The sequence below is a fragment of the Botryllus schlosseri genome, chromosome 1 (assembly GCF_051294905.1).
Source record: "Botryllus schlosseri isolate E-star chromosome 1, Bs_hap1, whole genome shotgun sequence".
Lineage (NCBI taxonomy): Eukaryota > Metazoa > Chordata > Ascidiacea > Stolidobranchia > Styelidae > Botryllus > Botryllus schlosseri.
Window position 1 is genome coordinate 23,784,154 of NC_137236.1, and position 11,581 is coordinate 23,795,734.

At 40.0% G+C, this 11,581-nt stretch overlaps 2 long non-coding RNA genes across 2 annotated transcripts; one reads left to right on the plus strand and one right to left on the minus strand.

The window, feature by feature from the left end:
- Positions 1-1,779: 1,779 nt before the first annotated feature.
- On the minus strand, positions 1,780-3,780 carry LOC145438554 (uncharacterized). The gene is made up of 3 exons (XR_013914957.1): positions 3,527-3,780; positions 3,275-3,455; positions 1,780-2,590 (listed from the first exon to the last, which is right to left on the minus strand). It is a non-coding gene; the product is annotated as an uncharacterized LOC145438554 (long non-coding RNA).
- A 4,540-nt stretch (positions 3,781-8,320) lies between these two features.
- On the plus strand, positions 8,321-9,491 carry LOC145445359 (uncharacterized). The gene is made up of 2 exons (XR_013916977.1): positions 8,321-8,759; positions 9,198-9,491. It is a non-coding gene; the product is annotated as an uncharacterized LOC145445359 (long non-coding RNA).
- Positions 9,492-11,581: the final 2,090 nt, after the last annotated feature.

Below are 11,581 nucleotides of genomic sequence, written 5' to 3' on the forward strand. Positions count from 1 at the left end.
ACACAATATGTAATCTGCGTATCAACATAAATTCCTGCATAACTGGATCAGAGCTCGGAGAGATTGTTACCAGGCAGGGCTGCAAAACAAGGAAGGTGAGAACTTTGATTATGCATGTTTACTACGGAATTACATACGCGTAATAGTTTTCGGACGTAGCGTTTACTAACCAGTGTTAGGATAAAGTCGCTACCTTTGCGTCACGAGACATTTCGAGTCATTGCACATTTTGACTCGAGTCAAGTCAAGTCAATCGATTTTCAAAGGTGACACGAGTCAAGTCAAGTCAAGTCAAGTCCCGAGTCAAGTCACATTTCAAGTCAAGTTGCCCTTTCGAATTATAAGGCATGATTACGTCATTGCAATTTGCTAGCTGTCTGAAATACAAATTGAGTGGTCATTGATTCCGAACCAATGAACGAATACAGAGTTAAATAGAAGACGCTGTATCACTCACATCGCATATACGTAGAACTGTTAAACTACGTAATTGCATAGTCTCAGTTTATACACTGTAAAAATTATTCTTGTTAATAAACAAGAAAAAACATGCTAGACTCGATTACTAGCTTACAGGCTTTTTCTAGTAACTCATTACAAGCTTACAAGCTAATTCTTGTTAACTCAATACTAGCCCATAGCTTGTAACTCTCTCTTTTTCTCTCTCACATTATACCTAAATCTTGCACCTGTACTAGCAGTACCTATAACCAGAAAGACCCAATGTAGTCGGTGGCCATGATTGTTCGCTAATGTATAGCAAAAAGCTCATTTATTTACAGTCAATTAACTGCAGCAGATCAGCAGGCAATATACAGGCTCAAGCACAGATGGACAATAAACAGCAGCACTAGAAAAAGCAATTGTGTAAAAACAAAATTCCCATGACTTGGCCTGCAGCAGAACCAGCACGCTAACTCGAATATTCAGGCAAGAAGCAATAATATTAAAAATGTGTAAAGGCAAGCTCATGAGCGTCACAACTGAATTTATTCAACAATAGTCCAGCTTGAAGACAGCATACTGAAGATGAATTGTTTGACAAGAACTCATGTAGTTTTGAAAGTAAATTATTTGGTCCAGTACAAACCTATTCCATAACTATTTATACTTTGCAGCATCAAAATTGTCAAGTAATGAAGTATGCCGAAAACATAATCACTTAAGGCAAAATCTACTTTAGCACCCCAAAAAGCAAAACTACTTCATAACTTACCAATTTGTATATCAATGATCAATTGAATTTCAAAACTGCACATCAATTTTTATCACCCATTGAAGCGACTGCAGACGGCATACGCAGCCCTTTCATTCTTGCAATGCGGATGGACAAGAAATGTAGATTATTATTCATACCGCTCGCGAACTGGATATTGAATACCCAATGCAGTGACACAAAGCTAAAGCATATGAGAAATCTACCACGTCATTTATCACTAGCCCGTCGAAGTGCACCGTCCACTTGGTCTCTTGAGTGTCAAGATGTATGATTTGGTTGGTTCTGAATTATCCTGAAAAAAGACCACACAACTGTATACTGAAAGGCAAGGAGAGTATGAAATTATATAGCCTATAATACTACCAGAGTAATAATGGCTGATGTATTAGGTCGAAATGATAACTATGACAGCAATTATACCAGAGGTGGCGAACCTTTTCGGTCGAAGGGACACACGAGATTTAGGAACAATTACGCGGGCCACTCGAATGTTGATGACCATTTTTTAGTCGTCCGATAGAAGCGTACCGAATTAGGTAACGTTGAAAACAATACTTACATTACTACGCTTTAATTTTGATACAATTATGTCATGAAAACTATGTGTGCAAAGTGCAACTGTGCATTCATGTCCTGGCTGCGCTAGGCGTGAAACTTTTTCAAAGATAACAAATGAATTCGATCAATAAATATGTTACTTGCATATATTGGGGTTGCCTTTGTATAGGACAGGATAATTCAGCGTTTAGACATAGCAATATCGAAGGTTTCGGTGAACATGCGTCTATCATTTTGTGCGAAGTTTCATCGCCGACGATCTAGCTGCGAGCACACAAGCGAAGTCGCATGTTGAACGACACGATTCTGCAAATTACGCATATTTATAATTTTCAGTAGGGCTCCAATACTAAATGCAAGAAATTGAGTGACAATAAATCATACAAAGTGCCAAGAAAAACTTCAAGTCAAATAAATCTGCTGTGAAATATTCTACTTCAAGACCATATAATAAGATCTGCGATAAATGTGGCTGTACCCTAACTATGCCAATGCGTCAGAACTGATCATTTGAGTCATTATCAAATTTCGCCGTCAGACTAATGAAATTTTGGTTGGCCTTGCAATTTTACCTGATGTTGCAACTAATTTCGAGAATTACCTCGCAGGCAACACAAAACCTTCTCGCGGGCCGCGGGTTGGCCGCCCCTGACTTATACTGACATATCTAGCTGTAAGCCTATTATCAGCGCAGTAAAGTAAACTTTATAGTATTGCTGTGTCGATATGTACTTGGCACGAACCTGGTTTATAACCACGAATTTGCCATAGGATTCGTTGCAGGTATACCGACCTTCCAATTATCTGCAGAATCTGAAAGTACACAAATTCTTATGAATTGATGGTATCATTGGATTGAATATTCTGACATCGCAACTTCAGTTGTTTTGGTACAAGACATACAATTTACATTGTACAATGTACAGCTTGTATATTGATAATCTTTCTCCACTTCTCTGTAGTACCCCGATCGCCAATGAATTGTTCGATGCTTGGCCAGAATATTATTCCCCACAATAGTGGAACAAAAGTCCCAATCACACAGCGGATGCTGGGATCTGATAATTGTGTTTCGAGACGCAAATGGAGCAGCGGACGCAGATAATATACTGAGGAGTTTTAGCCTATGATTTACCAGGGCCGTAACTACCACACCCAAACCCCTATTTTGGGGAGCAAGATTATTTCGTTGGTCGTTTGTTGGAACTTGAAAATTTTTGTTGGGCCTGGCGCGATTTCATGTCCCGGGAAGTCTATATCATCAGAGATAGAAGAATGCGCATATTTTAGAGGAATAGGCATATTGGCGCTGTCGATTACCACGCATTGATCAGGATTATGACTCTAGATAACAGGTGGGCCACAGCACATTTTCAAACTGGAAAATGGGCCACGGCCAAGAAAGGGCTGAGAACCCCTGATCTAGACCATTGTTAATCAGCTTCATTCCCTCCAATAGCTGAAACCTTATCAGTTATCGTCAAGCAGAAAACTAACCTATGATATCGCTTCTTGCCCGATTTGCATGTTGCAGGCTTCTGTCAAACCGACGCCTTTTGAAAGGGGCTTTCATTGCTTTCATCAGCGTTTCCTTGGCTGGGCTAGATGAACTTGATTCCGATAATATGAATGATTTATGTTCAGCCCCGCTTTCGTCATTGTTCGAAGATTCTCCGACCTGAAATTTTATATTGATGATATGAATCAGTGGTTCCCGACCGATGTGCCACAAAAATAGTAATTTCATACTTCGTTAGCAAGAAGACCAGAAGTTCCTGGCTACTTGCATCGAGGGCTGCTCGTAAATCAGTTATGTAGAGGGCTCCAGATCAATCATGATGGATGAAGCATCAACGCGTCGTTCTGAATTTCGCAGACCACTGCACGTATCTCCTGCAATTACAATGTCACTTATGAGACAAAATGCTGGATCACAAAGGAAGCGCTAGCTACAAACAAGGCTACTGGGCGGGGTAGATAAATTTAAAATGGTATATAATAATCGAAAGTAACTGTCGCACTGATTCCGAAAAATCTAAATATTGATTGACTTCTCCCTTCTCAAAGTATTCGGCGATAAGATAACGTTGCGCAACACGCCTACATTTTAACGCCGGAACTAGAAAGCTATACTTATACTATAATCAAGAATATGAACACTGACGGTTGCCAGTGAACTCGGCACTTGGTGAATTCGGCCCCACAAACTTTACGCAATCTGTTTCTGTGATCTAATCATGCAGTGACTGCGTGATCTACGCATGCCCTGACGTACAACATTGACAAATCACTCTATGATAATGTTAGTAGTTTAATCATTCATATTAATATAGTTGTTAATACAATTTATTACAAAATTTCCCGAGGGCCGAATTCACCGAGGGCCGAGCTCAACAAGTGCCGAGTTCGCGGGGCCGAATTCACCAAGCACCGAGTTCACTGCTAATCACACTGACAGCTATGGCGTTGTTTATAATTTGAATTTGTGAATGTCACGTACACATTATGTAGGAATATATTTGGAAACACTGCTATACACCGTCATACAGTCGGTGGCAAAAAATCCCTACCATTCGTCTGCGCTTCAGTTAATGATACATCCACATTACTAGTCCAATTTCAATTACGAACACCAGCACCAAGCAAATCTGTCACTTTCGAAGTCTCTGCAAGACAAAAATATCAGTAATCTTATATAACGCGTATAACCACAACACTAAATTACCTGAATTTTTCTGTTCACTAAATTCCAACATATCGCCACTGCGTAGTTCAACTTCACAATGAAATTCGGCCCAGCCAAAATCTTTGTCATAGTTCTCAATGTTGGCATTGTCAGGGAATTTGTGTAATACAGCAGTTTCACTTCTGATACAGAGTTTACTCTAAACACTTTTGAACGGTCACCATAGGCCACCTTCAACTTCAACCGTGCTTGAACGTTAGCCATAGAAACCAAGACTATTTCAATAACCTGAAATACATCAAATCACAAAGATTGATCAATTATTTACCAACACGAAAGAAACGTGCACCACCGCAAAACTGGTTGGATCGCCATTCGCGCCGAGATGATCAGCTATAATATTGTAAAATCCAAATCCTGTTCGGAATTCGAGATTCTAATCCAAGTCCAAATCAGAAAAAAGTAGGCATTTGATCCAAATAACACATTGGAATGTAAAGTTATGAGTCATTTCAAGTCCATTTCTACATATATTCATCTTAAAGTTAAGCTAAAATCGATATCCATTGTTCTTGAATCAGATAAAAATCATTAATTGCGATTCTTTCAAATCGAAATCCAAATCCTTCCTCGTCTTGTTCTCGCGCCTTTTTGCTAAATCGCTCAACCGAAACGCTCAATGATATATTTGTACAAACAGAATGCGGGAGTTCATGAAATATAATGAACATAAAGAAGATAATGAAAAATAACAACATTGTAATCGCACCGTATTGTGTGTCTTGTGCATTTTCCTATCGCCAGATATGATGCCTGGGTGTGTTTGAACAGCGTTTCAACTCACACATCATATCTAGGGGCTTGTCAGGGGTGTGTTCGAACTGTGTTAACACTCGGACATCATGTCCGAGGCATGACTGGAGTAAGTTCGGACTGCGTTGTCTATCGAACTTCATGTTAGGGATGTGTTCGGACTGCGTGATGACACTTGAGCATCATCCTTGGGACATATTTAGGGCATGTCTGGGGTGTGTTCGGCCTGTATTGACACTCGGACATTATGTCTGAGGCATGTATGGAGATAAGTTCGGAACACGTTGTCAATCACGCATCATGTCAGGGTCTATTCGGACCGTGGTTGACACTCGAACATCATGTCCGGGACATGTCAGCGCATGTCGGGTGGGGGGGGGGGGGGGCTGTTCGAACTTCGTTGACACTCAGACATCATAGCTGATGCATGAATAGGTTCAGACCGTGTTGGCTATCGAACATCATGTTGGGGATGTGTCCGTGCTGCGTTATGACTTATGACACTTGAACATCATGTCTGGGACATGTCTAGGGCATGTCTGGGGTGTGTTGGGCCTGTATTGACGCTCGGACATCATGTCTGAAGCATGTCTGGAGAAAGGTTCGGACTTCGTTGCCAATCAAACATCATGTCAGAGGTGTGAGTTCGAACTGTGTTGACACTCTAACAGGATGTCTGGGACATGTCTGGGGTGCGTTCGAACTGCGTTGACACTCGGACATCATGTCCGAGGCATGTCTGGAGTGGGTTCGAACTGCGTTGTCGAACGCACATCATATCTGGGACATGTCTGTGGCATGTCGGGGGATGTATGCGGACTGTGTTGACACTCGGACATCGTGTCTGGGCATGTCCGGGGTGTGTTATCGTGTCTTGCATGGCATCGTGTCTGTCACGAGTCTTGAGAGAGTTCGGACTGCTGCGTTTGTTAATTCTTCTTGCACAAAATAAAAACAATTTACAAGCACAATTTACAAGCACCGTCCTATGACAGCTTGTTATGTGCTTGCATTTTGCAGTTACAAGCTGCCTCGAGCTTGCATCGAGCCTTTACAAGCTCGTTACAAGCAATTTTACAAGAATAATTTTTACAGTGTAGTTACCAGTCAAAATAGTGAATGGACAAACGAATTGATAAGATGCAATACATTCCCCATTTACAAATTGATGATACAATTCGAGCCTGCGCCAATGGTTGAGAACTATATTAACTATATTCGATGATAACATGACAAGAGGTTTGTTAAGGTAAGAACAGAGAACAGATATATATTTCGCTATTTTATTACTTTACTACTCTCGAGTTACGACAAGGTCAGCTGTAAGCTTCGATCACTTCGTTTGCGGTCAATTTATTTGCGAGAGAACAATCGAGACTCGTTGAAACGCATAATATTTGAAGGATTAGTCGTTCTCCCGTGCTACACCAGCGTTTCGCGAACAAACCGAATATATGCCAGATATACAGTGATTTTATCGACACCAATTAATTACTAGATGACTTGAAATTGACTCGTAAATTTTGGTCCGAGTTACTAGTCAATTCACATTTCTGATACGTCGAGTCAGTTCAAGTCAATTTAGCAAAGTGACTCGATTCAAATCAAGTCGTGCGAGAAACGTGACTCCCCAGTCAACAAAATGAGAAGCGATCGCCTGGTGTTATTGGCGCATTCGATGTCAAAATGATGCTTCATAAGGTACACTTTTCGCACTTCAGCTGCAGACTCATTACCCTATCGCTACCTGAATCATTGTTGCTTTCTGGCAGATATATTAACCTCATGTTGCAAGACATCACAATTTGACAATATATTTTCACTATCGTGTTAGTTAAAATAAAATCCACCACGAGCATACATTTAAAATACCGGTCAAATACAGACAGACAGTCATATCAAATGCACAAAACAACACATTGATTTCAGTCGAGATACAGAGAGATGTTCTTTCAATGACAAGTTTGGTACAACTACTGCTCTTGAATTTAAATATAGACAAGATCTGGTTTATCAAACAAGTCTGTGCCTTGGCGGGAAGAATAGCATCAAGGCATCGCGGAGCTACCATCAGCAGCCAGCACACTGTGTGGGACGCTAACTTCATTCAGAGCCCAATTGTGAATGATAAAACCCAAGTTTGGGCTTGGCGTGGTCTCTGATATGTGGGTAATTCCACTGGCCTCATATTCATCGATGTACAGAAAGCCAGATATCACTAGTAGTGATAAATGGCTGATCAAGGACATTGTCGCTGCAGGTTGAAACAATGCTTAGAGAACGATATTTTATGAACTGTTGCCTTCGCCAACACTGCATTCCTTTCAATTCACCATCAGACGTATACGGATATTTGGGCATATCGCAATCACTTCATGGCTTCAGTCTCCATCGTAAAATAAAGACTAAATATAGCAATAAAATAACTCGTCGATTAACTGAAATGAATATCACAAATGTTAATCAGAAATTATTACAAGACATAGTATTTGGCTGAACAGTGGAAATGGCAACCGTTATAACGATTGTAAATTAAGTCACAGATAATGCAGACAGAGAAAATATATGGTTGAGCATATCCAATGTTTCGTTATTATACCTAGCTTACATTAATGAATGCAATAAAAATTGATGTCAAAGCCATAACCACAACATGTCAAGATTCGGCACGCGGTAACGACTCTTACGCGGTTTAGCATTAAAATATATATCAACAAGCCGGTAGTACGCCTTACGATCAGAGCACTTGACAAGTATCACGCTGTTCACGGCCGTCAACCTGACACTTCAGGCCACGGAAAAGTCAAAGTCAGCATTTATATCAAGTCCTATTTTACAAGCCTAACGCAAACAAGCATTTAATATGACTGATCTGCTATTTGAAACACCATTTGACTACCAATACACGTCTAAGAAAGCATGTAAAAAAACTCAAAAATAACCCGAACTATCTCTTGCTCCAGTTATCTCAACAAAAAACTTCATTCATATTCCCTTCCATCGCTACAGTCTCGGAAATACTATTCGCCGTACGGACGATAATGGACGATTCTCACCGCTCTAGCGCCACCTATGAAGGGATGGCGGTCGTAATTTTGCCTCCATAAGGCTACCATTGTGTGCAGAAATATTGCAGTACTTTTCCCTTTATGGCGGCTCGTTACTGCGAATGCATGAGTTGTTGGTTATTGCAACACCACTAATGCCTGATTTCATGTCATTGCTAGTGAAATCCAGACCCTACTTCTTCATTATAGCTGTTTGAGAAGCCTTAGCGTGGGACTATAGAATGTGACAATGTCACATTCTATAGTGGGACTGTATTTTTGCTTTAACTGAACTGCTGCTGACTTCTCTTCTGATGTCACTAGTAACAGTAACAATTTACACAGCAATGTATGGAGCTTGTATTTTCTTAGTTGTTGACGGATCTACCAGAGTTCAGTTTTGCCGACGTAGACAGGATTGCCAGTGAATCGAGAGGTAATGGAAATAGCAAAGGCTATAAATTATTCGCTGAATCTGACATATGAGATTTTAGAGGCATGTTGTAATTTATACTAGCAGAGGTCCTTGGTAGATTTATTCAAGCACTCAAATTATAGGCTCCTAACTGGCTTTGAGAATTAGACTTCTTGACTTTGCAAGTATCATCTGTGATCCTGATGAGTTTGAGCATGTCAGTATCAGCAGTGTTGTTGGGGTCAATGCTTGATATTGCATATTGTCAAATCAAAAAATTGTGCTGGCAACTAAAATCAAATAACTAGTCAACAAATTGTTTAGTAACAAACAAATACGAAGATTTACAATATGACTAAAAATTGCTGTCATTGCAATGTTCCCAGTTCCACTGCCTGACTGCCCCAGTTCGATGATTGTCAAGTGCACCATATACTGCTGCAGTATTTTATGTTCCAGGTGCAGATGTGCCTCATCGACCAGCCACAACGACACGGACCATCGATGATCGACAAGGATATTTCGAAATCTGATGATAAAACTAGAACTGTCAAGGACACCTTGCCCATTTGCGGGATATGAAAGGGTCACGGCCACCCGGAGATCTTTCATTTTACCTGGGTTCAGACTTTGTTCTCCACGGTGGACACCAAGCCGCTCACTCCCAGTTGTGTACCCGATAAGCTTTGTGCATAACTGGCTAGCTCCTAGCAAATGGCGGATAAATTTGTCAATATACAATACCCAACAGAACTGTTGAATGTTACTTGTTTTGTTTATTCAGCAGATAAAAAATGAAAGGATTAGCGATATAAAGCAGACTTGACTTTATGTAGCCACTTTGGCCATGTTGCGCGATACCAATCAAGCTTGTGTGTATGTAGCCACTAAGGCCATGTGGCGCGATACCAATCAAGCAATATTAACATGTGTGCTACCATAATTTCCTCATCTGAAGGATTGGGGCACATGTTCTCTAATTTTCTCTCTGCTCACCCAAGTTGTCAATTTCCCAAGAGTAAAATATGAAAAAGTTGCCCAAGTTATCGATAACCCGCTAACAGATGCAGTTGACAAGTTGAATCGAACACCAAGGTCTTTCACTCCAAAGCCTTGGTGAATCCGACAAACAAATGAAAACAGTTCGTCTTGCAATGGCAGAGTTTTTGAATTTACCTTTGCTTGAAATTCTTCAATATACCACTTCTGAGATAATTTTTAACAGCTGATAAAAGTGGAACAGTTGCAGCTGTTGATGACTATATTGACTATATCAAAAACTTCAAAACCAATCCCATAACTTGAAAATCCAGAATAATACAGAAACATATATCATCGGATGCCTTGAATCGTGCACAAAATCAGCTTCTCCAGCTCGTTACTTAAATCCTGAATTATTCCTTTGCTTTAGATGATTTTTCTTCACAATATGCATGATCCAGCAATGGCTGTTGTAGATGTGGAATCTGGTCAGTGCTACTTGGACCAGGAATTCCTTCTGGAGTATGATGTCCACTGCAAATACAGTTAGATGCATTAATAACAATCCGACAGAAATGAAAACATTTATAGTTACGGACTTACGGTATATTTACGATCAACTAACAATGGCAGTTATTCAAGTACATCTACGTTTTTAAAGTAATAGAGTTCCTTTTACTAAATAGTTGTTGGTGCTGGTGGTATAACCAAGCGCAGAAAAAAATTTAAAGTAAACAATCACCCGGATAACAAATGAGCCGAATTGGATAAAATGTCTGTCAGCTTGCCACACACTAATATCACTAATAATGTTCGGTCATAATGTTTGTCGCTGTTCAGGTGATACAGCAGCTTGGGATTAAGCTCGGGATTTTGCTGCACTAATCATAATAACCATAAATACTTTTACACGGTTCTAGAATGGCCAAGCACACCTTGGACATATTTCCTGATACTGAGTTGTGCAAGTTATATTTTTGGCTGCAATGCACTCTACAGTCTACATATAGTTGGAAAGGCAGTATCATGTAGTTATTGGACTTTCCCTTCCACCCAATTGATGTGCCGAGTTCGCGAAATAGTTTCAAATAATATTGGAATCTCTCACACATAAGAGACCTATCTACCATGTACCAGTCATTGTTTAGAATTGAAAGAAATTTGTAGCCTCATATCATGTCAGTTTACTTTGAACTCACCTCTGATGCCGGTGCAACACCATTCTTGATGGTGTTGTTGACTTCGTCCCCTTGAATATCCCAGGAACTGCCCCAATTTTCAAATAGTGACGTCCGCAAGACTTCAGTCTATAATCCTCATCATTAAAATGCTCCCCACAAACACATGTATTTCCAGTTATCTAGACAAAAGTCACTAGCAACATTATCACGATAGAACAGGAGAGAGTGTGACCGGATTGAAACACTTCTGGTAATTTACTCACTTCAAAATTCAACCCGACTACAGATCTAATTTTTTATATCCATTTCCTCACGTGAAAAGATAGTTTCATGGCCTTTCTTAGTCGTTGTTGCATTTCAGAACACAACAATCATAGTGTGATCTTCCTGTCACAGTCTACGATCCCGCATCTGCATTCATGTCTGTTATCTCACAGGCAATACAGTAAAATATATAGATTGTTTATCGCAAAAGTTCTTTGCAAGAAATCAACCTGTCCATATCAAACATAAAACTGTATTACAGGGATAAATTCACTAATTTAAATTACATAAATATATCCGTTATGAACAGCCATTTTACAAATATATATGCACTATTATTATCTTAGAAGTCAAGCTGATATGCCATGATGTTCTCGACTTCTCGTGAGTTGTCACAAACCAGTACCGAAAAACTTC